Source organism: Colletes latitarsis, chromosome 10 (genome assembly GCF_051014445.1).
Source record: "Colletes latitarsis isolate SP2378_abdomen chromosome 10, iyColLati1, whole genome shotgun sequence".
NCBI lineage: Eukaryota > Metazoa > Arthropoda > Insecta > Hymenoptera > Colletidae > Colletes > Colletes latitarsis.
The window spans coordinates 22610594-22630921 of record NC_135143.1 but is presented as its reverse complement, the minus strand read 5'-3'; the positions used below and the strand labels follow the sequence as shown (position 1 = coordinate 22630921).

At 39.4% G+C, this 20328-nt stretch overlaps 1 protein-coding gene across 1 annotated transcript in view; it reads left to right on the top strand.

The window, feature by feature from the left end:
* The first annotated feature begins 242 nt into the window (after nucleotides 1-242).
* The window catches only part of M (zona pellucida domain-containing protein miniature), a 39002-nt gene continuing 18916 nt past the window's right edge, over nucleotides 243-20328 (top strand). Inside the window, exon 1 of the mRNA XM_076775317.1 lies at nucleotides 243-782. The gene's annotated coding sequence lies outside the window, so the exon portion shown is untranslated. The remainder of the gene's footprint in view (nucleotides 783-20328) is intronic.

Below are 20328 nucleotides of genomic sequence, written 5' to 3'. Positions count from 1 at the left end.
ACAGTAAACCAGTGTGGTTGCTCATTCTTTCGTGAAGAGACAGAGGGAGAGAGAGAGAGAGAGAAAGAGAGAGACAGAGACAGAGAAAGAGAGAGAGAGAGCGAGAGAGAGAAAACGAGACAGAGAGATAGAAGTAGTGGCAGCGAAGGAAAGGACAAATTGACCAACCTCGCGGAACCTTTTGACGGATACTATTCGTCGTTACTGGTACCACTGCCGTTATCGATACTCGGTTCCACCGGCCACGATCAAACGGGAGTTCTCGAGTCTCGGTTCCATCCTACCGCTCTATCTATTCCCCGGACGCGAACGATTCGCAGACAGCGATTGCTCCTTCGCAGAGTCTCTTTCCGTCAAGAAATCGATCTTGATCGACGCTCAGTGATATCCCATCGAGCACGTCGCGCGAATAATTACGATCACCGAACGGTGTGCCGGTCGATATCGCGCGATGATCGCGATCGCGCCGATGTAAAACGCCAAGAGTAGCCTGGTCGTCGGTGAATTGTGTTAAGTGACCCCGAGCAGGGAACGATAGGACGCGGGAACGCGAGCAACGGAATCACTGACAGACGGTGTTCTGTTGATCGGTGGGTTTGCAACGGTCCGACGAACGCAACGAGAGGCGAGAACCAAGGAAGAACCATCCCCAGGGGTTGAAACCGCGAAAGGAAGGAAGGCGGAGCTGATAAGGCGATAAAGCGGCTGCCGGGATGCGGCACGAGGAGCCGCTAAGCTGCAGCTAACACGTGGCGACTCCGCACGCACTCCGCGATCGCTAGGTGAGCCTTATTCTTGCGCCAGGGTGCTCGTTATCCGTAATTGGTTTACTCTCGTTTTTCGCTCTGAGCTAAATTATAGTTACGCCAAACAACCGTAACGTATCGATGTGCCGTCGATAGATAGTTGCACCGATTTCCGACCTTTGCGCCTAGATCTCCAGAAAAGAAGAACGAAGGGAATCGTTACTGGGAATAGTAATACTAATAACGCCTTTATTACAAAGTGGCATCGCTATTAACACATTTACTGTCCACGCCCCATATATGGACCATAGCGATTTTGACTCACGAGGAGAACCTACAGCTGTTCCATCGGAGATTTGTACGATATTTGGAAGGATGAACGTAGATAGTCGAATAATAACATTTTTAATAATATTTCGAACATTATTTTTTGTAAACAATTGCAAATTTTGATCCTAAGTTCCAATCTCCGAGACCTTCTTTATTTTCTTTATAAACAAAAAATACCCATTGGAACGAAATATACACCCCTTCAAATATTATGAATATCTGCGGTGAGACAGCTGTAGTGTCCTCGTGTCAGGCGTCCTATGCTCTGTATATGGGTCATGTCCATGCTCGTCGTTACCGAAATAAAAAGATACTGAAACATCCAGAAGATTTTCGCCATTCGATAGATGTATTTTGGTCCCTGAATTATTTTTACTCTGCACAGTTCTTCTATTTCATTTATTTATACAATATTACAATACAATTTATACAACGAATTCGCTTCGACTATTAAATAATTTCAAATATACAAAAATATCGCCCGTGTGTTTATTATGAAAGATCTCGTTAAAGTAGAAAACGTAGCTATAGCGTTTAAAAAAGAAAGCAGTTTATGCTATGAGAATTTTATCGCTTCTCTGGACGTGCGAATGGAACCATCGCTCGAGGCCCGGACAGTGAACTTGTTAAGTTTAATGGTACGAATGTAGAAGTTGCCGATTCACGAACAGATGTCTATTATAATAGAACGTTAGATTAAAAAAAGAAAGAGATGTTTCACGATAGAAGTTTTAGGTGCGTGTTTAGAGAAAAAAGTAGTGGGACGCGAGCAGGTAAGATTGTAGTAGCGATGAGCGTATGAGAAGGAACCAGTAATATACAAAAATTCCTATTAACGCTTTAACGGTGGATCACATACTGCCACGTCCGTTCGTTTTCACGAGGTAGGTGCTATTGACGCAGTCATTTCCACGTCTTTTCATATTCGAAAACTGAGGAAACGACTCTTATAGGGGCTACAGACATAACGATCTATTTTATGATGAATTTTATGTAACAATTTATCGTACCATAATTTCTATGACCGTTCGAACGATACTTGTTAAATGTCTGACGTTGCTGTATAACCTACGGAGCTGCTATAAGGTCTGTCGTATTACTTATTTGTTGAACGACAGATTCGATTGTATGGAGCTGTTGAGCAATCAATCGAAAAGAATTTATTTAAGCTTTCAGCTTTGAAACTGAAGAGTCGATGCCTAAGTATTTTGTCTTATGACGAAACGTACTACTTTTTAACTAGATTTATTAGACAGCAGGACGTCTATAAGTAAGTAAAATGACATATAAATTGTTGCGTCTGTGGCCTCTATTACGTATCTTTATCAAGCAATCATCAATTGTTAACTTAAAATTGTCAAGTTTTGTACGTATATAGTAATTGAAAAACTACGTAAACGATCTCGTAACATGACATCTAGAAAAATTTGATCCCATTTTATTTTCGATGAACTACTTCTTAAATGCAGAAAGATTGGATTACAATTTATGATTCTAATCGAGATTTAATATCCACATATGTACATTCAGGTCATCTACATATACGTTCACGAAGATATTGAAGAGAAACGATCCTAGGAATGGATCTATAGAATTTATAGGGAATGATTAAGATTTTAAATTTAGTATTTGTCAAATAATAATAACACTTTGATTATAATAGCAAGTTCCCTTATTATTCTACTCTCATATTAAAATGACGTGAACCACCATATCGAATACTTTCGTAAAATCAGTAAAAATAGTATCTAATAAAGTTAGAGGAAATTTAGGTCAGAAATTGTAGATTTATCGGACATAAAACCATGTTGCTAATCACATATATACTCTTAAAAAGAATTGGTAGTATAGACTATAGTTTTTCATACTCGATGCATTACCCTACTTAAGAATAAGGGTAACTAGACTAACTTTCCAGCATGAACATTATCCTAAGAAGATGAGATAATATGAAGTATTACTTAAAAAATCGATAGTATGGTATTGGAACCCTATTCTATCTATTGCTAAATAAATGTATTCATACGATAATTTAATTACATTATATATTGAGATTCTGATTAATTAAAATAATATTATGCGAAGGTATTCAAGTTATCTCGAATCCCTTGATAACCGTCACTTTAAAAGTTATAGCAAACACAATAATTATGCGGTAAATACTTTGTCAAATAATCTTAAGGAAATACGTAATTGAAGATGAAATTGTCGTGATAAGAAACCGGATTTACTGGAGAGACGACATTTATTGTTGCAAAAAATAAATCGAATTTATTTCCATACCGATTACATACTTATTCTGTTGCAATACGTTATAGTAATTAAAACGACATAACAGAAAGACAACAGAGATCCATTACAGAAAGCATTTATTTGCATTAAAGATCTTGATCACTGAATAGATTCGCTAGGTTTTATTGTACTTTACGTTACTCGATATAATAGCATCCGAATCCAATCTGAAACGAAATTATAGTCTGGTACAAGCATTTGTTAAAATAAAAAAATGACACTTAATATCAATGTTTCAATTAAGTATTATCGAGCGAACGTATTTTTTTATCATACCATAATACTACTATAATAAAACTTCTACGCCATTAAAAGTAACAGTAAATTATCCCTGTCATGCAATATCTTGACTACGCCTTGAAATTACCCACTAATATGAAGTTGAATGATTCCATTATGTTAAGTAACGGAAAGTATAATAAAACCTAGTAAACCTATCCTATTCTCACTGACTGTAAGCTGCTTGCACGAAAATCAAAGATTTCTGAAATGCTTCTTCTTCCTACAGCGAAGCTTCGAGTAACGTTAAAAACTACATAATACAAGACAATATTAAGAACATTCATAAAAATTTTTTGGGCCCAGAACATTATAAGAAGTTGTTGGTAGCTACAACCCCTCGTGCGAACGTTGATATCGACACTGTAGAAATCGCCGAGCGAAAAATCGTCGGGAGGATCGAACGTTGACCGAAACAAGCTAGCATTAAAGCGTTAAATCTCAGTTAACCGAGCACGAGGAGACGAGGCATCAATGAAAACCCTTTCCAAGATCTTTGATCAGGTGCCCCTGAAGAATATCCCATCGTGAGCCGTCCGTTATCGCTCAACGAGCTTCCCATTGAAGCCAGACTGCTCGGTCGCGACAGTTAATGCAAACCGGGCCGATGATCCGGGCTGTCGATGTAAACGCGCGCGCGGATAGAGCGGACCACGGCGAAACAGCCAAGCGGATAAGGTTCTCGTACGAGGAAATCGGGTGGGGAGGGAATGTGGTCGGTCGGCAAGCAAGGAGGCCTCACCAAATTTTCGTGCCGCTGTTCTGGGCGCAATGTGCCTCGAATCTCCACGTGCTTCGAAACTGTCTCTCCTTTCCTCCCTGGCAAACCCCCTCGTCGCGTCTCTCTCTCGTTCGCCGTCTTCCTCGATCGCGAACGCAGGGTCTCCGTTCCCGCGGGCCTCTTTTCCGCTCTCTTCTCCTCCGTCTTGCTCGCTATTGGGCCTGCCTCTCTGTCTCTTGTTCCTCGTCGAAGCTGAGTGGAGCACCCAACTGCCTCGCGGGGCCCCGAGACGCTGAAGAGTTAGCACGCGCATTCCGGTTAGCGGTCCGACGAACGCTTAACCGTTGCTCTGTTCCTCCCGTCTCGACGCTGGTATCGTTCGCCGCTGTCATTCAGGGACTCGATTCGACCGGCGAGGTGCTCCAACGACCAAACATCGGAAACGGGGGATCGCGTGACGCGTTACGCGTTGACGGAATCCCGCTAATAGGCGAGTGGGCAAACCCCCATCTTTCTGTCACGTAACGACTACTTCGCTACCACGGACCAATTCACTCTTTTTTCTCATATCTTTTCGCACGCTGAAAGCGAACACCTTTTTAATTTCAAGCCCGAGCAATGACAACCGTTTAAAAAATGACATTGAATGTAAAAAATAATAGAAAATTAACCCTCGGGGCGGACCGTCGTAACGGGTTCATTTTAGATGCAAATCTGAATTTTATTATTCCGTACTCCGGCAGGGAATTAATATATTCGTTATTTATTAAAAGACAATACATCACGATACCGGAGTCTGCTGGGCGAGGGTTAATATTAAACTTGAAAATATTATTAAAGTTGGTCAATTTAGCGTCTTGTCCCTTACTCACATTATGAAAATGTCCTCAAGCTTTTCTTTATATATGAAACTTTATAATATCATTTATTTTACCTCGAAGCACACGAACCGTCCCTATACCATCTGTGCCGCTAAAATTCGATCACAGAAATTGATATTCATAGTATACAGATTGCTTCGTAGTAAAACCGAAAAGGGTTTGACTCTTTATGCAAAAATAAATTGAAACTTTTTTGAGTGACCCTCCATTATCGAGAAAAGAGGGTGACTTTTTATGCAAAACTAAATCGAAAATTTTGTCGAAATTTTGTAGTAGGATTTTCCATTATCAAAGGGATCAACTTCGAAAATGTATCGAGTTTACATGTACTTGACCGAGCTTTGTCTTTACCGATCTACGAATCCACCCCGTGGCTCTACCTAACTGTCAGGAACGATAACCCGAAATTACCAGAACTCTCAAGGATTTCACTCTTCTGTCTTCTTTAAATTTTGATCGAATTTGATTTGCAACAACACTTCCAAGTCACTTCACACATTACTCACTTACCATCCATTATTTCGCATTCTGTACCATGCTCCAGAGGTCCCAACGTGGACCAGAGTCGATTTAACCAAAATGAACCCGCCAACTTAACCGTTTAGATTGGAAAACATCAACTAAATCAACTCTTAGAAAGCACTGATTTAACTAATATTTAAGAATATTAGTCCGTCGCAAAAGGCCAGTTAAAAACCAATAGGCTGTAGATTCGTCGTACATTTTCATCCTTCAGGGGTCTTATTAAACTTGTTGAGCTGTACGAATCGAACGGTGATAATCGACTCGACTATAACGACCCGTAAACGATCGAATTCTACGCGATGTCAGCGAGTTCGCTTCTGTTCGACACGTTTCACGGTGTAAGCCCAGCTACCGACCTATTATGCGGTCCTGAAAAGGAGCCCGACTAGGGCGACCGATTCAGGTACGCTCGGTACGTGGTCCCAGCACCGAATATACATGCGAACATCAGTATGTACGCGCGAGCAAAAGAACTCCATACACCTGAGGTACACCTGCAGCCGCTCAAGAATTCGTTTCGGAGATTCGCCGTGTCATTGATTCCGTAGCATCGTGAACCCATTCGGGAGAGGCTTTCTCCGAGGACACCCATGGTAGCCATACTGAATACAACATTTTAATACAGTCGTCGCCCTAATGAAATGAAATTTTTTCGTATGACCTTCCTTTATCGAAAAAATGAATCTTAGAAGAACTGTCTTACATTTATCTAAACAACCATACTGATGAAACAAAGTCTGTAAGTCTCTACTGAAATTTGTTATGTTAGAGTGCTCGCATATCTGACAAATTGTCTGCGTTTGATTACGACGGTGTAAATGAAGATAAGGACAGGTTGGAAATAAAATTGTTCCAGAGAAGAAGACTCAGTTAACAGTAAGAATGGAGAGGGTTTGCGTTAGGTTACAAATGGTGGTAGGTGCTTACGGATAAATTGTAAAGTCACATCTTTGCCGTCTGTTTGCAATCTCGTGGAACGCGTGGCGTCGATTAATTTGTTCTGCTATCCAATTTGGTTAAAACAGCACTTCGAATACGATTAACTTGCGAATTCCGACTAAAAGTATCTCACGTGATTTGAATACCGGTTCGCTGTTTTATCTTAAAACAGGAATCGATGTCCTACGTTTAAAGCATACGCCGAACGTTTCACGAAATTCGTCGTTCGAAATGCGTCGCGAATATTAGCATTTAATGAAGAATAAAAAAGAGAAAGGCGAAAGAGATGTCCAATTTTGTTGGCTATATGAATAAACAGTTACTGCTAACGTACACGATGATTATGTACTACTGAACTATACCATGAACAAACGAACCCAACCGGTCCAGCATGGGTTGGAAATTCATGATAGAAGCTGTATATAAAATATAGCCATAACTGAAAGGACTTCGCTTGTAAATCGTGTTCAGCTTCAAAATATCGTCGAGTTCGTCGACCCGCGGCGACTTTGCTTTTCGCTAAAATCGTAAATCACCGATAGCACTTAAACAACGCGCGTTGGATCCTCGCTGATTGCCTAATAACTCACGTAAACTGATTAGGAAGAAGGTATTGCCCAGCACTTTGAATACTCGAGGATATCTTTCTCTAGTTTTACCAAGAGTATGATGTAAGGCAAACATATCAATTTCATTTTCATCAGAGTGCCATAATTTGTCAATTATTTCACAAGAATCAAATGTATTTTATCAATCATTTTTCAGTTATACCAATATTTGCCATTTTACACTACCGTATTAAAATATTTGTAATTTAAATGATCGGTTATCGTTAGCGAATTTGATGTATTTATGAAATATGCGAATACGAGCAACATATAGTAAACGTATACAGAGTATATTCACTAATTCAAAGTGATATATTAATATTACTATATTAAGTAATGAAATACATTTGGCATACGTTTTGCATATATTGTCCATATTAGCATGCGTCATAGGTGCGTTAAATTCGTAGTTCAATAATTAGACATATTTACCGCCAATTTATTGGTCGTAATTTTTAGAAAAATTAAAAAAAATAAGAATGAAATTTCAATATATTATAAATCAACAGATATTGAAGAAGTTAATCTTGCTCGATAGCCTACGCGTTCGATTAATTATCAGATTTTGTTGATAAGGAAGATACTTTTCGAAAATGACTTTTTTACGGGTTTGGTATGCGAATGGCACAATGTTGCGAGACGGGGCGCGCAATCGCTTCCCGAAGAGCATTCTTTTAAAAATTTGCATCGAAATAAGTCGCCGAACGTCCGTTTGCCATCGCCGCCCCGTCGTTGGCGGGCAAAAGGAGTACGCTAACGGTTTTCGAACAGGTGTCATCTCTTTTTTCCGCGCTTCATGAAATATTCACCAGGCATACGATTACGTTAGTACCAAGCACTAATCCGTACGTTGTACGGGGGCATTCAACCGCCTGGCCGCGGCATTGGAATCGCGCCCGACATAACTTTGCATTCGTTTGCCGGTGTAATTTCCTTGTGAATTAATACAGACATATTGCGACTTTGCCTATTTGTCTAGACGACTGCAAAAGGTAAAAAAATAACGTCCGGTTGCGTTCCGCGAATAGTATTATACACCAGTGTTTCTCAAACTCTGTGATTTCCTAGGGGGCAAAGCGTCGATGGGGATCGCCGGCTCTCGGAAGGAAAGAATCTTATTTTTATTCAAAACATTAGCTAACGAGTAAACTGCAAAGTAAGAAATTTGAAAGTTTGGAACAGCTGGAACCTTTCGTATAAAATGTTTAAATTTTGTACAATTTATTTAGAGAACAGAACGTTGACAAGGGGAAACTATATCTGTAAACGAATGAGAAGCACTTTTGGTCAAATAAACTTTTATAGAACGATGAATGAAATAGTAATAATCTCTACATTTGTACACGCATGTAATTTTGGGCTCGTACAATATGGTTTTGTTTCGTACGGTACAAATTAACTGTGCTGCAGGAATGATACCTGTACTTAGTACTCATGTTTCGTGAATTTCGACACGAATGCCAAGCGGCTCGCTTACGAATACTAATGCCCGCCGTTTCAATTTGCAAGTAATATTTGACATCCTCCTGCATGCAAATGCGAACACCGTAAGAGTGAGAAATCGGTGGCATAATTGTAATTTCGACACTTTCATCGTTCATGTCTTCTCACGCGATGCCGCGACAAGACCTACCAGAGTACTCGGGGGAAATGTTAAACCGAGTACTTAAACACTTATTCAAACAAATTCAGTCTATTCGTATAATTCAATAAGTAAGATAAAAGTCGAATTGTTTGAATACTTCGATGAGAGAGAAGATTTGAACAACTCAAATCGGAACAAGAATCTTGGGTATTCTCGATCAACTAGAATAATGGAGCATGCACACGGTTCAGTCAGAAGTAATTATAAAACAGTACATTACTGGTACAAATTTTATTTGTATTGTATAGAGCGAATGGATTCGTCCAAAGACTGGATAATTAGTTACCGTGTAAAATCCGGGATCGAATCTTGGTTCAGTAGTCCTATCGCTTGATTCTTTTTCTCCCAGCAGTTTATATGCATAAGTAACCTTTAGTATACAATGAGAATACATTAAAGTTTATTACAACTTACAACAATAGCATTTTACACGTTCAATCAACGCGAAGGTAAAGATCTATTGAAAAAGAAATTTCATCTCTAACAATAGATTTCCGACTATGAGGTCATTGTGTCCAAAATTATAAATGTATGACGTTTATCCAATCTACGGGTTTTCAACTTACCTACAATACTGCTTTAGTATTCATAGTTTTATTGCATAATTTAATGTTATTAGGTTGCTGTTTGCTATTTTTTGTTAGTTGAATTTTCTCCTTGCTTCTTCGTATTTTCGACATTCTGTAAATATACGTTCGACTGTTTCGACTGATTTATTTATATTTTTCAAATTCATCGTCGCATGTATTTAAAAAATGTACCGTGTCATTCAATTCTTCTCATTTCAATTTTTTTCTATCGCTTATCGAATACAAAATTTCAAAACCCGCCTCGATTTCGTTAACCACTCTATACGTTATCCTAAATTTCATTACTGAAATATATTACTCTCTTTAGTGACAACACACAGTAGACACCAACATGATCGTAACCAGAAGAGCCAAACCATTCTCCGTTTAATGTTGAACCGCAACCGACAGATCCCGCAGATTTCACGGTTTTCGAATTTTCCAGTAGCAACGATCGTTCCGTGGTGCAAAACGGTAATATCAAGCATCGGGCGCCGATTTCCGCGACCCGTATAGCATATATGTATTTTACAAACATTTCCGCATTCTCGTCGAACGTCATTATTCGAAAATCATTATTCAAATATTAAATAAAGTTTGTGACAGAACGATGCAGTTTGTGTTTCCTCAAATATACCAAAATAAAACATCATTTATATCTTCATTTTATTCTGCATCATTTTCAACTTTTACTTATAATTTCAAATAATACATATGCAGTACATTAAACTCTAAAATATAAAATCTATTTTTATTCTCATTTTACATACATCCTCAGCTGCCACGTAATCCTATAGTAGACAGGAAATCATTTTTCTTCATTAAAACATTAATTATTTTTAATTAATGTTACGGCAGGCTCCGGAAGTACATATATTTATGATTTAAAAATCAGGTTTTTAAAAGCTGAACAAATTTTTTCCTTGATGAATTCTCATTATTTTGCTAGTCCTATCTCACTCTGACAAAAATATAGATTAATAGAGTTTGTAATATATTAAAATATGAGCATAATTCCTATTCGGATGACGCGGCCCCCTGTGAAGCTACGCGTTACCCGTATCCTGCTAACATAGCAGCAATCGTGTTAAGGAAAGCAAGTACATAATTGCAGAAAACTTTACTGATGCATGAATTTACATGTTATGTAAAGATTTATTTTCATGTAGAAGTAGATACGGATCTGTTCAATTACCTTCTGAAACTAAAATTAAGTACCATAGTTATAGCCAGAAAGACAGATTCTCCAAGGAGATTCAGCTCGTACAGGGTCAGACGTTCTACCAATTAATAATTTTCCTAAATAAAAACTGCCCACGTTCTCTTGACTCGAGATGTCATATTATTTTTATTTTATAACAATAATAGGCTAAAACTGATGGAGAAATGATATCAAAGCCAAATAGGGGGTTCGTATAAACTTGTTTGAATTCGTGTATCCGATGCTTCGCTGAAGTGCACACCAAATATTACCATACACCTTGTAAATACATTACCCTAAAATTCGCGAACTTTTACCGAGGTTTCCTCTTTGCTGGCGATTCCTTCGACCGTCCCCAAAAGAACCAGAACCCTCGTATCGTCCCTCCGGCGATAGCGTTGAACCGCAACCGACAGATTTCGCAGATTTCACGGTTTTCGGATTTTCCCGCAGCGTGTGAGCGGTCCGCGGTGTAAAACGGCAGTATCGAGCATCGTTCGCCGATTCCCGTGGCCCGTATAGCACATATATCGAGAACGTTATCGCATTCTGGTCCGGTGACAGTGGCGGTGGTGTGCAGCCTATAATACTTTACGCACCGAGCATCGCAAATACTGGTCGGGACCGTAATCGGAGCGGGGTTACGGCGGCGCAAGTACGCGTACGTTACACACACACGACCTCGTATCGTGTACAGAGGGACGGTGGCGATCGTGCGCCCGCGCGCGATCACGGGCTCCCGTACATGAAAACCGGTATCGCCGTAGATTCGTGCCATTATCCATTAACCACCGCGGCATTACGTTCATTTGACACGCTGTCCGCGCTCGCAACCGGCACACTGAAAAGCTTGGCGCACATCGAGCGCAGGGCGGCGCAGGGTAACGCCATCGTTCGCAATAAAAGATTATCGAAAAAAAAATTCTTTTTTTTAAATCGTGCTAGATCGTTTGGTGCCCGTTCGACCAAACTACGACAACCACACTGGAACGGAAGGAACACCGATCATCAACGTTCCTCACTCAAGAATTTACCACGGTTCTTAGAAAAATTAACATTTTTTGAAATCTACTTAGTTTTGAGATACATTCGTAAGATTTCTTATACGACAATAACAATCTTTACCTATGACAGAGAAGTACCCGAGCACTTACAAGAGGACCTAGATCAAGTTCTATTCTATTGTATAAATAATCTGCTGTGTATAAAATCTTATAACGAAACGCTTCTCTTCCAAAGTGGCTTCCATGGCTGTACGAATGAAAGAGATTACAAACATTCGATCGACATTCGTGACAAGAACGCCAATTAATGATTCGAAAGATACAAGAATCCTCGTTTTAATATTATTCGGACCCCAGAGCGTTTGTCCCGATCCTCTCGTTTTAACATTTTTCGACTCGTGGGTGCAACGAACTCCTCCCTTGGAAGTTGCAGGGTTGAAAAATGGCGGTCTGTGTCGCGTCACCGTGAGCTGAATGCGCACCTAGCCAAACAGTTCTCCGCTGTCAAACACCCTTGCGCGCGTGTATATAACGATACGAATCGTGTACGTGTCGTTACGCGTATACGATTTGCGCTCGTTACCGGACGCACTCCGCGCCAGGCGAGGATTCTCATTAATTTCTAACGAAGACGTAGAGGATCAGAAGATTCCGCTATACCTCGCGCGGAAACGGAGCGACCGTGGCGCGTTAGCGTTAACCCAGTTTCGTTGCTGCTCTAGGTTTCCGTGGCTAGGCCGAACGAGGATAATGACGGTTCGCGACAGCTGTCGGTTTTGCGGTGAACGATTGAGGGCTCGACACGCCGAGCTGCTCTTAGTGTTCCTTGGACCGTGCCATTCTAAATTTCAATAGATTTTGCCCGCGCTGGTCCCGGCCGCATCGAGTCCACGGCCTGGTCTTTCGTAGGTATCGGTAAAAGGGAAAAGAGTAGACTGGCGTTGGTGGAAAATTGAACGCAGGTATACAGGGTGTCCCGTGCAATTGAATAGAGTCACAGCTTCGAAACCAGAAATCAAAAGTAACGATTGTTCCAAACTATTTCATGAAAACGAATCTCGGTAGCGTGGTACCCATCATAACATAAACCAAATGTTACGTAATTTCGTATTATAATAGTACCTAAAATTCTTATGTCAAACGTAATAAATTCATAGGAATGCTTCTACTAGGTATTCTACACGTCCATAAATAAATGTGTTACGCTTGTTTCCCCCGATAACGGGACAAACGTTATTTATTCATAGTATTCGAAAACCTATAAAATATTCGAGTATCAAATTATTCGAATAGTCCGGGCCCCACTTGTCGCATTAACGCGTTCCAGATACGTGGATGCTTTCCATCCTGTATACCAGAAACGTAGCCTACATCGCACGCATTATGATACAACCTTAATCGCATATCCTTGCCACCATGAACCTACTTCGTCGCGCAGATGTCGGCGATCTCTCCCGTGGATCAAATTGATTTCTGCCGATTAATAGGGGACGCTGCGCGATCCTCGAGAGCCACGCGATCCGCGAGAACAGTTCACAGTGTAGCTGTAACGGACTCGGTTAACTGTCGCTCCTCGATGCAGCGAAATCCACCGATTCACTCGAAATAACTGGTTTTCAGTTTCCTAAAAAAATCATGAATTTATAACGATACATTTTGTCCGATTTTTCATGACATTTACTGGAACATACAAATGTGATTATTTAGTTTCAGTTTCTTCCTTGTCGATCTTTTTCATATTTTCGTAAAACATCTTAAAAATTCTTTTCTAAAGTATTAAGGCTAACGTTTTTCGCAAAGTGAATCCCAGCGATCGGTAGCTCACTGTGCCAGCAGTAATGTGCTCCAATTCGTTTCAGTACTCTTACTTTCTTTAGTCTTGATTACCATTCTATTTACCATAGGAAATGTCCCTCAAACTTTTGCAGTTTATTCAAAATCATAATCTTCAGCATTTCGTTCTAAGTATTGCGATAAAAATTTTTCTAAATTAAAATTGGCAAAGAATTATCTAAGATTTGCTACGAGTACCTTTCGTTCGAGAAATTTTGCCACACTGGCCATGGAGTCGACGGAGGAAGTGAACTCTGGACGCGCCATCGAAGATTTTGCTAACGGAAGTACGAGAAAATTGACTTGGCCAAAGTTGTAGATAATTTTTTCGCTACGAAAGCAAACACGGTAACTTAGCTTTTTCACTTTCCTTATACATCCTTCCATCTTTTTGTTTAAGAATGTTTTATGTGTATTGTGTTCCGGGGGAGGAGGCAAACCCGAGGACCGCCTCGGGCGGCACGAACTCAAGCTACGCCACTTATCTCGCCCCATCGGATTTCTTTTTCTTTGGTCTTGGCGAAGACGTCATTACGTGGAATCAAGTTTCGCAGCGACGAAAAAGTAAAAACCAATGTGCAAAACTGGCTCGGACAGCAAGATAAAAGATTCTTTGCTACCGGCAGAAAAAAAAAAGTAGAGCTGTCAGGATCGCGCCCCAAAAATTTCGGCGACTAATACAGCTCCTTTCGACTCACCCACTACTTAACATACAGAAAAGTTGTAAAATTTTCATTAAAAAGTGTTTGCATCGAAAGTTCAAAATATTACGTGTTCGGCCACCCTTGGGAAAAACTTTAATAGAGGATTCTAGAGGCCAAAATAAAACGAAAATCAAGAATACCAATTTGTTGATGGAAGCTTCGTTAAAAAGTTATTAATAATTAAATTCAAAAATTTCAAATCGTTCTGGAAAAATTATTTTCGGTTGTGGGGGTCAATTACAATCATTTTTGGTCGTTAGACATACCCTCGAAATCCTACCCACTTTCAAGAAAAAAATTCGAGTAGGTGCCTAAATTTTTCGGCGAAATTGAAAAGTTTCAAATCGTTCTGGAAAAAATATTTTCGGTTGCGGGGATCAATTACAATCATTTTTTGTGAATAGACATACCCCCGAAATCTTGCGCATTTTCGAGAAAAAAATTCAGTACTGTCGGAACTTTAAACGTTAATAACTGTTTAACGAAGCCTTCATCAACAAATTGGTATTCTTGATTTTCGTCTTATTTTGGCCTCTAGAATCCCCCATTAAAATTTTTCCCAAGGGTGGCCGAACACCCTGTATAGAATGCGTAAAATTAATTACATTATAATGCGATGATTAGTTTCGAAAATATGTCGGGCACGTTCTTGTTAGACAGAATTCACCGAACGTTTGAAGACAGTAAAATTGGGCGGTTTGTCTCAGGTTTGGCCGTGGAGTAGCATGCATGTAGATGAACTTTCCATTCAGGTTGCTGTTATCTGGATGCGGTACGGTCTCACACGCAAACGTGCACCGCGAGCGCATTCACACGGTCGAATGCACGTCGCCGCGCGTGCAGCACGCGTAATACGCGGCTGCCACTCGCAGCCTTCTTCCGAGACGATCGGTACGCGAGATGGACATACCGCACGCGATAATTGCTCATCGTCGCGGCGGCCTTCCTCCGCACGGCAACGGCGATCACTGGGTCACATTAACCGTTAATGTTAACATAACCGATCTCGATCGCGGTGAATGGATCGTAAAGTCAATTACGCGATCGGTTACGGCGCGCACGAATCTCTCTGCTCGTGCTACGGCACGCTCGTTCGTTCTCCGTATCCTCTTCGATTTACCGAGCAATAAATTCTTCGGGAACGGCACGGAGGCAACAGTTTGCGGCCAGACTCATAGACCGAAGGTCACCGTTGGTTCAAGTATTACTTCGGATGACACGGTTCGTTCACCAAAAGGGTTTAATACGACGGTTATTGAAAATTTCCTTTTTTATCAACGCGTCACCGATTTGTTTTAATTTAATTAAATACCAAGTATTTGGGCGTTAACGTAAAGTGGACTATGAATAAAATTCTTTAAAATGTATTTTATATGCAATGTAAACGGGTGGAATGGAGTAGAAGATGAACGTTGACATAAGTAGAAATAGTATGTGGTGGACAGACGCTCCAGGCAAGTCGTATTCAATAACACGCGTGTCTGGCAAAGTTTGAAATTCATTTATGTCAAAAACGAAGCATTGTATGCAAAAATGTTATTCCACATTTTCGACTTACTTTCTAGAATCACCCCCTTCCCGATTGTATCGTGTACACTGGGAAATAATGAGGAAATTAATATCTAGAAATGGAAAAGTATTAAAATTAACAATAAAACGCAATAGAAGCACGTGATGGAAAATTATGAACTTGTTTTTAAATGCTTTCAAAAATTTGTTGTTCCATGTAAAAATTTACTCTAAACTAGATTTAAATCGTTGATAATTAAAATATTTTACGAACTTCCTCTTCGGAGTAAAAGTAAATTGGTTTTTAAGAATGATGAAGCACTAAAAATAACAATAAAAACACATTGAATTCGAGAAACGCGGTCGAACATTACCACGTTAGTTAGAGTATTACTTAGTATGACATGGTTCAACTACCGGAAGGGACTAATGGCCTATCATAGTTCTTTTTTATCAAAGCTTTAATGCCAATTGCTGCTATGCACACTCAGATTTCTCGACGATCTTTATCCGTCACATTTTCAGTCTGTAAATTTAACTTCACGTTAGTGGCACATATTTGTGATCGATGTATACTGACATAGTTTCTTTTATGTACTTCAATCCCACAGTTTAATCAAGATATTATTTTCTTGCTTGATTCGTAGAGATTTATAAAGCATTATTAATATTCTGACGATATAAGAACCTTGATATTTTGACCTTTAACTTCATTAAACCCGTAAAGGAATGTCCAGTTAAACATGAGACGAAGTATTTTTTTATCGGCTCCATTTATCAGTGAGAGTCAGCATTTGGGCTGACTTGTTTTAAGAACACGCGTTTCGACTTCTGATTATTTCCTTGTGAGTAATGAAGTCATTTGTAGAGGCACTTCTTTAATTATCGTGGCCACTATATAATGTTATCGTAGAAATACTAATGAGACATTTTAACGGCGCTGGGTACAACGTATCAAGTTTCATAATTATCATTTTCTTTGTTGTACATATTACGTGCACGGTTAAATGTTTATTAATTATATAATAAGTAGAGTATCAATATATACTTTCTGCATAAGATTAACTGTTTTAACAAACTTTAATATTATCATGTTTCAATACAATATGCAGCAGAACATCTGATTAATTGTAGGTTATTCAAACAGAAGTACTCTAATGTCTCGCTAATTGACGCAGTTTCTGCCTTGTTAGCTGTCCCTCGTAGTTATCCCCACCACTTAATTGTATCTCACTCGCTGTCAGTGTTCTCCCTGTTTGTCTATATATCACTTCATCTCATTGTTTTTCATTCTCGTCGTATTTAGAGAACTCGTCACCATTCGCGATTCTATCTCGAGCCAGCGACAATTATTAACACATTATTATATTCATTTTGCTTGTTCGAGCGTCTTCTCCCTGACAGTAATAGTGTTTAAGGACATATAAATACAATAATGAAGCACGTTACGGATAACGTTATCCATTAAATACTGAATGTTACTTCCTTAGAACTGGTTTGTTAGCTATAAAAATCGTATGATTTTCAACTAAATTTTAATGTACGTAAGAAATTGTTTTTTAAGCGTTCTGTAAATAGGACACTAACGCATAATGAATCGAAACAACCTCGACAGTTGATGGAAACCAGCAAATAATTCTCTCGTTTTCCGTTTCCAAACCAACATTTACATTTGTAGGCGATTTTAATTAATCGTCGCTTATCGTCAAATCTAAGCGATTACTTCCCATGAAACGAGTTTGTATACCGGATCCGTGATGATCAGGCGACGCTCGTACCTCTTTCAGTTTTTACTGGATTCGACGCAACCGACGGTTTCGAAATAAGTTACCGTTGACTTTGATGACACTTACAAATTACGGACAGACGCGAGAATTAACGATTGCTGCCCGAATGAACAACATCGACCATGGGAGATCGACGAATCTTACTACAGCGATATACATACGTATGTCGGACATTCCAAATATAATTCGCTTTAAGACCACACACACAGTGAAAACAAATTTTCTGCTTTTCGATTTTCTGCATTAAAATAGGGTAATTTCGGAAAAAACGCAAATTTCTCAAAAAATATTAATTTTTAATTATTCTGGTTACGAATAACTATTATTTTTGTGTGATCGTTGCAAAGATCTCATTAAAATTGTTCAAACGGAACCAAACTTCCTCAAATCAATTACTATTGGTGATGAGACGCAGTGTATTTAGTATGACTGAAACAAAGCGAAAGAACCATGATAGGAAAACGTTATGACAACATTCCAGACATCTAAAAGACCATAAAGAATATCCTTGAAAGCATTCCACAAAAGAACATGGAACAGTCATTTGATGCATCAATTGACCGTGTAAATCGTTGTGTCGCCATAAAAAGGACGTATTTCGAATAAAATGAAAAGAAAAAGAGATTTGGAATAGTTGCAATTATTCGAGATAGAAAATGCTACTGGTAAATATTATAATTTTTATAGAATATTGTATAGAAAACACTACCATTACTTAAAGGCAAGTATTAATACTTCAGTTATATCAGATTGGAACGCAAACACGGTAATTATACGAAGCTACTTGCGCGGGCAACCGGCAAGAAACAACTACACATGCGTTCCGGTAAAGCAATCTGCGTCGGGTACCTACGCTGATAACCATAAGTCGACGTTACTATGTCACAGTATGTTTAGAAACATACAAAACATTTTACAACTCAGTGGTGGCCAAACCTCATGATTGGAACCATACATCGCGTATCAAAAATATTCTAGAATTGTATTCGTTAGATCCGGGATGAGACACGCAAAGTATATAAAAAATATTATTAAACAAAGTTGAAGAGTTTTAGGGGAAACACTTTTTAACGTAATTTGCTTTCTTCTAGATGAAAGTGTTAGAGGAATTTCAAAATCACCAATATTTTGGTTAGATCATAATAATATATTTTTATATACTTCAGAGTAATATATCTATTTGATAAACTTTATAAGTATGTAGAAATCGGCAGAAAGAATTTACAAAAGCCAAAGTTTGGCTCTCATTGTTATAGCTCATTGATGCGAATAGGTGTTTCCGTAAAGCAAGAAGTCTGCTTCGACTGTATGTACGGCCTAAGAAATTGCCTACGTGAATGCTGAAATACCGACGAGGCTATAACTATGATTTATGGCTGTAATTCGAAAGTTTTTATTAATCTTCAAATTAGAGTTAAATTGCATTACAGCGATTCGCTGAACCTCGACTTTTCACCTTGCTTTCTCTGCATACACTTGCATTATATCATGTTTCATATACTTAAACTTGTATGCATTCCTTCCTTATTACGAGGAATAAAATCGTTACATAAATAATCTAATTAATAGCTCTAGGTTCTTATCAGAAGTCGTATAGAAAAGGAATTTAATGTGACAAGCTAGTGGAAAGCATTTTCATTAGACAAATCGTTGTCAATCTCGTCAAATTCATCAAACAATCTTTATTTCGCATTAATGACTGCATCAGGAAATATCAATTCCTATAAATTCATGATACTCTCGTTGAATATTTACAACGACACTAACGAACTATACGAACAATGAAAATATGTAGAGCTAATATTTGGATATTTATAAGATAGTGGATCTAACATTGTCGAGTCGGAGAACAGTTAGAAAGCTTTCATCGGTAGACAACAGTCTTCGCGTGAAAATTGCAGTCATTAATGCGTTACTGTATCGTGAATTAATCACCGCGATATCAATAAATTAACGACCTATAGTCGTAGCTGACGCGAACCATTCGCGAAGACAAATCACTGCTGGACGCGTGTTGACTGGCGTCCGGTTCCGTTGGCGGACGAAACAGAAATCGTCTGGGAAACGACGTTGTCGGGATCCCGTGAGAGGATGCCATGGGGAAATTATTAGCGTGGGATCTATTGCCAGTCCCAGAAGTGGCGAGTAGGAGACACCGTTACAGCGATACGTGCAATCCGACTGGCCCTTTGAAACATTCCAGCTTCTAAACATCCCAGGAATGTCTTACTTGCCTGCTTCTCGGACCCTCTCCGCGGAAATTGCCGCGCGTATGTGTGCCGTGATACACGAAAGATATGCCTCCGCGGGTCGCATGTTCGGTGTTCCCGATTTTTCACAGTCGCTAGCGCAATAATCGTGGAACAGGCTGCAGGGAGAATTCCGACGAACGAAACTTGCGTATCCCGGGGCAATCGAAAGATGACCTGCATCCCGATGGGCCGATTAGACGATGTCGATCGATGGAACACGAGAGCATCGAGTTTCCCATGCCGTGGTAAAAGTGTCACGGAACCTCGTGAACTGTACCGGTTGAAGCATGTAACACGGTGCATCCAAATTGTTTGAAAGGTACTCCCTCGATGAAGATGAAAATTTCCGTGTTCGAGATTTATAGAATTGAACTATTTTTAGAATTATTGAGAATTATAGGAAAAAAAAAATAGAGAAAACAACCAATATAATTTTGGAGGGTAATTTATCCCGTCCACTGAACCTCTCGTAGCTAAAAAAACGCGTGGCCCTCATGTTTGAT